The 9,248-nt window shown below is 34.8% G+C and overlaps 1 protein-coding gene and 1 long non-coding RNA gene across 3 annotated transcripts in view; one reads left to right on the plus strand and one right to left on the minus strand.

Annotated features, from left to right (window-relative positions):
* Positions 1–252: 252 nt before the first annotated feature.
* The window catches only part of LOC140326382 (uncharacterized), a 13,652-nt gene continuing 4,656 nt past the window's right edge, over positions 253–9,248 (plus strand). Inside the window, exons 1-2 of the long non-coding RNA XR_011919853.1 lie at positions 253–431; positions 2,340–2,446. This is a non-coding gene — a long non-coding RNA (uncharacterized lncRNA). The remainder of the gene's footprint in view (positions 432–2,339; positions 2,447–9,248) is intronic.
* MYDGF (myeloid derived growth factor) overlaps positions 6,873–9,248 on the minus strand; it is a 54,159-nt gene continuing 51,783 nt past the window's right edge. For both annotated transcript variants that reach the window (XM_072404916.1, XM_072404917.1), the window contains exon 7: positions 6,873–7,083. The gene's annotated coding sequence lies outside the window, so the exon portion shown is untranslated. The remainder of the gene's footprint in view (positions 7,084–9,248) is intronic.

Below are 9,248 nucleotides of genomic sequence, written 5' to 3' on the forward strand. Positions count from 1 at the left end.
GTTATATGCATTACATTTTTTGTTGTACTCTTGTTGTTTGTTGTACTCAATATTAGTTAATATTTGTTACTAATTTAGGTTTCTTTTATCTGACATCTGCCATTGTGAAATAGGGCAAGATATAGATTGTCACAAAGTAAGGAGGCAGGACAACAATTATGATGCTAAGCAAAGAAAAGGTTTTGATGAGATAAACCTGGGTGGATAAGTAGGTCAAAAGGGAGGATACTTTATGTTGGCAAATGTGGAGGCTTTCACGCCTTTAGAAAAAACCAAGATAGTTTTTTCATGTTGTATATAATTAATAGCTAACAAATACCATGCATTACAGATACAAAGAACTACATTTGAAAGCAAGCACTGGAGGCTCAGTCTTCAGGAGAATGATGATGGGTTTGAAAAAAGAAACAGCCAGAATTATACAAGGAAAAGTAAGTCAGCTATAATATTTGAATAATCTTTTTTAATGTGAAAATCCTAAATATTTATTTTTGTTACAGATATCTATACCAGATATTCAGGTTTAGGGCGGGGACCAGTGGACCATTTTTATACCGTGACTAAACTTTACCTGATGCAGTTTGTGCATTTTTTTTCATCCACAAACTTTGACTCTTTCACAACTAAGCATCCCATTTACAGTGGGTAAAGAAAAGAATCACCCCATTTAAAATGTTCATTAAACATATTTTTTTTTCTTTACAGCCTAAAATAAAGAAACATACAAGCCACATTAGTGAAACACTTGAGATATTCTTGTCACACAATACCCACTCTTTGCCAAGAATGTCTGTAACTTTTTCAGTTACCATATCACTCTTGGTAGTCTTCTGACCAGTTTCCTCCTTGTTCTTCGATCCGGTTTGGAGGCATGGCCTGATCTGTGGAGGGTCCTATAAGTGCCAGACATTTTTCACTTCTTAAATATAGACTTTATTGTGCTCCTAAGGATTTTCTAATGCCTTTGTTTTTCAGAACTATCTGTCTCCTGAATGTTGCCTGCCTAGAACTTTATCTGTGAGAGCTTTTAACAGTGATTCGCCACCAATAGTTTATTAAAGCATACAAATTTGATGAAGTAGTAGTTTACATAATAAACATTGCTAATTAGGCCCAAATCACTGTAATTCAACAATGACATTGTGTAGAAATTATGGGTCAAAGTGTTTTTTCTTTGTACATATAATAACATTGCCAGAGTTCAAGTGTGTTAAAGATGATTTTTTTTCTTGTTTTGTTACCTGAGCACCAAGAGTTTACGACTCACATGTTCACATTTGTTTCCTTCCACTAATTGGTAATAGTTATAGGTTTAAATAACTATAAAGCATATATTAAAGCATAAAGCATAAAGCATATAACAAATCATTATAAACTACAAACTTTACAATCCAGTTTTCCCTGTTGATGTAATGGGGATATTGTGATTTGCCTTTTGGATATTCAAAGTTTTTAATCACACGGTTTAATTCCTGTGCAATATAAATGTGGAAACCTAATGTACAGCGCTGCGTAATATGTTGGCGCTATATAAATCCTGTTTAATAATAGTAATAATAATAAGTGGGTGAAAGTTCATAACTGTCTGAAAATTTGAATGTTATTTAAATATTCTGTTACTGGAAGCCCCACAGGATTCTGTGTGTAACCTTTCCCCTAAATTTTGCATCAATGGCATTGTGACTTGTGCACAATTACACCAAGCAGTCTTTTTTATTATTGTGTCAGTTACTTACAACATGTGAACAGTACTATTTATTAACACATTCAATAATTAGTGTTTCTGTAGACTAGGGGGGCACTCATCCTATTTTCTAGTGAAGTTGATAACAAAAACAAAATCCACAAATGCCTTTGATCAGACACATTAAGAGGCTCTTTTTATAAAACATGTAATCTGACATTCCCTTAATCATTTCCTTGTGAGATTCAATTGCTGCCATTTAAGCACATGGCATGGAACAAGGGAGCATGGGAAGGTTTGAAAAAGAAGGACAAGGAAAAAAGAATGTTTGAGGTCTGATTCCATTTTATACATAGAGCTCCTGAGGTGCTATTTTTATTTGTAACACATTCCCACTGCTAGGATGAGGATTGCTTTTGCTTTTAATAGGTTTTAATGACTGTTAGCAGTCCAGTTTGAACATCTTTAATATTGTTTTCTATGAAATAAAATTATTTTTCCATCTTTCAACATTTACCTAACCATTAACATCTTTACCTAATACTCTTATTTGTATTAGTCACTGGAGCTGGAAAAATGTTGACACTATATATTGTAGTAATTCTTTGTTGTGATTGTGCATGCATTATAGAATTTTAATTCCCTGTCTTTGCAGAGCTGCCTTCTGATCGTCATGCAGTTTTTTTGAATGGAGGAAACAGTGGCATATTTTCATAATCCAACCAGCCAATGCTCAGCCATTTGAAGTTGAAATTACAGCTGGTGAGTCTACAAGTTTTATTATATTAAGGCAAACACAACAAATTTCGACTTTTTCTTTAAAAAATTAAGTATGTCCCTATTCCCTCCATTACCTATTGGTCCTTTTATGTGATGGGTGCAGACCAAAAAACTTAGGAGGTGTATTGGGACAGGCATGATGTGCAATATAAAATTCTTTATATTTACATATAACTAACATAGCCTAATATCAGTAGATCTGATTAGTGGATCATTTTAACTAATGATAACATGTACCTTTTCATAACATTCTCATTTTGATTTGTCAACATTTATAATCTATCAAGCTAGAAAGTAAGAATTTTTCAGGTATTTATTAGGGGATCCACAGTACATACCTAGTACATCCTAAGGGGTACTTCATCTGCGATAAACATTTCGTTTATCTAGGTATGAATTGTGATATATGATAATCAAAATATATAATGAAAATATATGAAGAAAAAAATGTTCTTAAAATGTAATATGTAATAAATCTATCAAACACTAGATGGAAGGGAGAAAGGAAAGTGAAAGACAAGCTTTTAGCGGGACTAAACTTGTTGATATACTCAAGTGTTTATTCAGTGAACATATTTGTGGTCTAAGCTATTCATATATCTACTGTACCAAACATTCTGCAGATACAGATTATCTAGGATAGAACATAAATTTGTGCTTAATTTACACTGTGGTTAAGCAGATATGAAAAGGAAAGTTGAAATTACTCTGTTCCCGACACGTTTGGCACATTGAGGGCTTACTTAGGGGATTCTATGTAATTAGTACAACACAAGTAATATTGATTAACCCATAATCCAGTCCAGTTTCTTCTTCAGATCAATCATTCGTCTTCTAGGATTTGGCAAAAACTGCCCACGCCACCAGCAGCATATATTTAATCAATCTTTTACCTGGTTTGGGCAAGACTATATTAACACAATAAACAAAGCAGTCCCAGGACAAAACTTTCAATAATCATAACAACCTCCCTAATTAGTTGAAAAACTTTCAACCAGAACTTATATATATTTTTTAAACATTATATTTTTATTGATTTTATATAAATTTTCATAACAAAACAAAACCATACAGAAGACATAGTAAATCCAGTTTCACAATCACATACGCTCTGTTCTGTAGCGTATAAAAAAAAAAAACAACCATACCCTAACAACAAATTGAATAGAACTTTTTCAGCTTTTACCCTTCGTAACCACATACCCAGTGAAGGAGCCATCTGTGTTCTCCACATACAAGGTATGCATGCCTTGGCTGCATTTAACAAAAATTTCAGAACTTATGTATTACCAGACATGTCCACCAAGTGTGGACCATGGTTCCTACTTCCCCACCATTCCCAAAGCAGAGTGGGGGAATATTACTTTGACATTTTTTAGTCTAAACAGAGAACATCTTTATACAGTTTTATAATTTTGTAGAATCAATGACATATTGAGGGAGATTTTTGATAAATCTCCTACCATATGACACCATTCACCCCAATCCCATTCCCTCAGAAACAGATTCTATTTGCCCGAGAACATATCACTTACTTGGGTATCAAGATAGGCAAACAACCATTTTCATTGTTTGGTTTAAATTACCCACCCCACCCCAAAGACACAAAGAGAACTGGAGATGTGGCAGAATCAACCGATTTCGTTTATTAGGAGAATCCAAAAACTCAAAATGATGTCATTCTCCAAGCTTCTTTATCCTTTACGCCGTCAAGATGTAATGGACCTTAACAAATCTTTTCTCAAAATTCTATGGCAAGGTAAACACCCACAAGTGTCATTACAGAAATTATACTTACCCACATCAGCAGGGGGAGTCAATTTCCTGAATTTAAGGGCTTGTTCACCTCTAACTATACTTAGAACAGGGGTATCAAACTCAAATACACAGTGGGCCAAACAAGTCACTATATAAACAAGTCACTAGAGATCTAAAAAATGCTCTGTTGAAAACTGAAAAGTTGAAAAGTGAATGTCAACAACAACCATTCTCAACTCAGGACCAAGACTTATAATCTGATGTTAACTGTGCAAAATGTCTTACAGGTAAATAGGTTAATTGCAAAGCAAAAAAAAAAAATAGTTTGGGACACTAGGCAAATATTTCGAAATACTTTTTTTTAAAGAATACATATTTTTTTTCACAGTAGTAAAGCAAGCCTTTCAAAATAAAAAAAGTTTTGGAGATGACTCCTGCACCACCCTACATAGGTGCATAAACAGTGGTCAGGAAACAAAGTCTTGTTTTTTTACATTCAGATCAAGCAAAATGTTGAAGACGTGCTTTTGTCCTGGTGAATAAAGTGCAGTCATGGTGAATAAAGATCAGATGCTGGAAGACTTTTGTCAGTACTGGTTGTTTTGTGTTTAGCTCTCAGTTTCCAATTTGATCATGGTTTCCAAAATATCTTTATATTCAAAAAGTCTAAATGCCTGTCAGCAGGTTCAGGAATATAACATTACAACCATGAGCCCGATTTATCAAGCAAAATCGGACATTCTCTCGTGCATTCGTATGCGTGATCCAAAATCAGGGCCCTTCAATAGATTTATCAACCAAACTCCAGGCGATGGTGTATTCGTGTAGGGAGTTATTAACTGAAATTGTCTCTCCACTGCAGATGTGCATCCCTGGCAGTTTGACACTGGCGAGCTTGCATTTAAAGTCACTGTTTCCCTAAAAAATAATTCTTTCTAATGGCCCACATCTTTCAATCAAAATGTTTGGCCTGTTCAAATGTTTAAAACATTTAAATAGGGTGAGAAATAGGCATATTTTTAAATAACCTAAAATATTTTCAGGTTTAGAAAGAGTTAACCGATTTCAGCTCTTTACACAGGCACCTATCTAAATGCATACAATGCCAGCCCCAAGGATCCACCTGGTGATAGAGCCAGAGCTCGCTTTTGCCAGCGGACTCGATTTTGTTCACAAAAGCACACACACACACACACACACACACACGTTCTTGCTTCTATATAATATAATAATGCTAGTAATTAAAATTACATATATATATATATATATATATACATACACACACACACAAATGTATATTTATTTCTAATTTAATTTTAATGATATAAGTATGTGTCAAAATATAAATGTAATATATTACATGTGAGGAAGATACCTTGGTAGGGCAATTTAAATGATTCTTATTTGTATGGAAAGTTGGCCTGCAAGCATGATTGCATTTCCTGAGTAAGTGAAGTAAGTGCCCTAGACTTGGAATAGTTGACCGACAGGCCAGAGAGAGCAGAAAAAGAAGTATTTGAGCAAGATTAGGGAGAGAGATTGCAGGGTTTGTGAGAAAAAGGACCACATAGTCAGCAAAAAGACTTAACTTATGGTGGTATCCACCATATCCACTCATACTATTGATTGATGAAATATTAGAAAGTGCTACTTAGTATATATCCAGCTTGATAGAAATTAGTTTGCAGTGTTGCAACCTAAAGAAAAACAACAAGTGCAACAAATGTAACTATAAATGAAGCAAATTTGTGAACGAGTATAATGTAACATAAAAAAGTAGCAGTTACGTGTATTTACGCGTGCCGAGCGTACATGCATTTGGTTGATAAATCAGGCATTATGGCTTACCAGCAACATACCTCTTGCATATTTGTGGTGCATGTGTGTACTTTTCTGGCACAGTTTCTGGTACAGTCTGGCACAGTTCATGAGCAGATAGGATTTTGGAAAGCATTCTGTGTATATACCGTTTGTTATTTTGAGTATGATTTAACTTCTGTTTTAATTATGATCTGCTATTTGCTGCTGATTATGACTCAACTTGGATCCCAGATATTGTTGCAGGTTTACCACCTGCCATTATCTTCTGCCTCTGTTCACTACTTACCCTAACCTTTACATGTCTATCAGCAAGTGAGAAATTTGAAGGTCCTCTTTTAATAACATGCTTCACAGTCATACCATTTGGTAATGGAGGACAATGGTAAAAACAATGTTTTCCGTAAAGAAGAAGTGGAGCCTTTCTTGCAATTAGCCACAAGAGTCTAAGAACTCTCAAACCTTGACACTACAGAAGCTTAGGTGTCAATGAACATGCATAGATATTTAAAGAAGATTGGCATTTTGGTATAATACTATTGTACAATGCCGTATTCTCTCACATCTCCTCCTTCAGCTGTTTATTAGAGGTGGCATTTCTAGATTCTAAGCTTTGATTGTGAACTGCAGCTGCAGCCTACAAAAACCCAATAGTAGGCAATTTATCCCAAAAACTTTTTTTCAGTGGACAATATTCAACAGCAAGTATAGTATATATGAACTATATTTATGAAAAGTTGAAAAAAGGTAATGAAGTAATTCATTTTTCGAAAATTAATTAGCTATGGGAAGGTTTTTAAGGTTAATGAAAAAGATATCTTAAAAAATAATATAGCATGTATAATTACCAGACAGGCAATTTAATGTAATTAAATGGTATTAAAAAATATCTTTCCATGTCTACAGCAACTGTAAGCTTCTTTTTTTGAAGGAATGCAATACGTATTTTAATTGGTTCAGTCATCTTCTCCCTAAGGTTCATCTAATGTGATGCAAACAATTCGAGTTTTCTCACTGGAACAATGAGGCTGCACCAGGTGGATCTGGAAGAAAAATGGAGGAAAAACACTGTTCAATACAGAAAATAGTAATCTGCAAAAAGTTTGTTGAATCTAGTTAATGTATGTAGAATAGATTAGTCAGAAGTGATTGTTTTCTCTGGAAAAATAAAGTTACACTCTGAGTTCAGTGTGTTCCTTGTTGCCTTTATAATTAATAAGGGCAACATATATTTACCACGTCTACTAAATGGTTTACTGGTGTTTTATTTATTGATTTTATTATTTTTAATACTATAGACAAAGTTGCATTTTAATTTACACCTCAACGAAATTCTGTTACATCATAGCCACATAACATACCTGATTGCATATGTACCCTAGCACAGCTTTTTCAGCTGAGCACCAATGACTTTGGTTTCCTAAATATCTGATCAGCAACATCCCCAGATGCAGAACCCAGATGCCTCACAAGGCAACCTAGGCTGTCACATAATTGTAATTCTACAGATTCACAAATTGCAAGAAAAAGTTATATATTCATAAGTACTAATGAAGCATGCTTCTATGTATTATTCTGTATTCATTCACTTATTAGAAAAAAAAACACTAATGTTCACAATATGATTTCCTCACTTTCCACAGTGTTCTTGTCCTAATGTCTCCTCATGTATTTAAGAACAATACTCTCCCACCTTTACTGCTTTTATTACATAGTTACATAGCAGGTCAGGTTGAAAAAAAGTCTTAAGTCCATCAAGTTCAACCACTAGGGAAGTAAAAAGTATCGCAGATATAAAACCCTATGGACAAACCCCCGGTACAATTTGCTTCAACAAGGGAAAAAAAATACCTTTCCGATTCCATGAGGCAACTGAATATTCCCTTGATCAACGGTCTCTGTTATCTTCACTTTAAGGCCTTAATAGCCAGTTATATTCTGTGCTTCTAGAAAAGCACCCAGCTTTTTCTTAAAGCAATCTATAGTACTTGCTTAAAGGAGCCTATTCCACATTTTCACAGACCTTACAGTGAAGAATCCCTTCCTTATCCAGAGCTTAAACTTCTTTTCCTCCAGACACAAGGAGTGCCCTCCTGTTCTTTGTAATGATCTTAAAGTGAATAATTAGGAAGAGAGTTCTTTATATGGACCATTTTTATGATTACACAGGGTGATCATATCTCCCTTAAACGTCTCTTTTCAAGGGAGAATAGATTCAGTTCAGCTAATTTCTCCTCATAGCTCAGTTCCTCCATTCCTTTTATTATTTTAGTTGCCCTTCTCTGCACTCTCTCCAAATCCACAATGTCCTTTTTGTGAACTAGTGCCCAAAACAGGACTGCATATTCCAGATGTAGTCTGACAAATGCTATGTATAGGGGCAGGATTATGTCTCGATCTCTTGCAGTCTATTGCTTTTTTAATACAAAAAAGTACTTTGCAAGCTATAGATATTGCAGCTTGGCATTGCATGCTGTTATTAAGTCGATGATCTAACAAAAAACCTTTTGAGGGATCAGCTCAAAAAGTGGGACTTTAAAGGCTAGCAATACTCATTTTACACACATATAAATATCAAAAGCATATCTTTATTTAATACATTAAGAACATTACTATTAAAATACATTAAAAATGTGCAGAAAACATAATCAAATATTCCTGTTCGGGTTACCCAATCCTAGGGGCATACCCTGCTGATTTGAAAATCAAGTACACATATACTGATAAGATAGGTTTGTGTACTAATATTCCAGGGGACTCCTGTGGATTTTGTAAATCACAGGAGACTATTACACTGACCCTTTTACATTACATTTGAAAAATGGCACTGAAAACTTGAAATGCCCCGACCCCTTCCCACTGGAAGGATCATTCTCTAAATTCCATATTAGTTGTATCTTAAGAATGTGTCTCAGTAATCGGGACGGATGGGAAAATAAATTAGATCCAGGAGTTCCCGAGTGGGACCGGCAATACATGAAGGCTTGGGGAGAAGTTTGGTATACTTTGAAAATGTATTGGAAAGATTACAATCCCCGTAAAGAGAAAACTGTTGCCCAAATCACACCCTCTAATCAACCCCATATACACCCTTATATCCACAACAGCAGAAACACAAAGGAGAACACAGAAGGATGAGGATTACGAGCACGATATCTGTTTAATACAGTCCGTGCAGCAACAAACCGTTACACCGAATCCCCCCCCC

The sequence above is a fragment of the Pyxicephalus adspersus genome, chromosome 3 (genome assembly GCF_032062135.1).
Source record: "Pyxicephalus adspersus chromosome 3, UCB_Pads_2.0, whole genome shotgun sequence".
In the NCBI taxonomy this organism is placed as follows: Eukaryota; Metazoa; Chordata; class Amphibia; order Anura; family Pyxicephalidae; genus Pyxicephalus; species Pyxicephalus adspersus.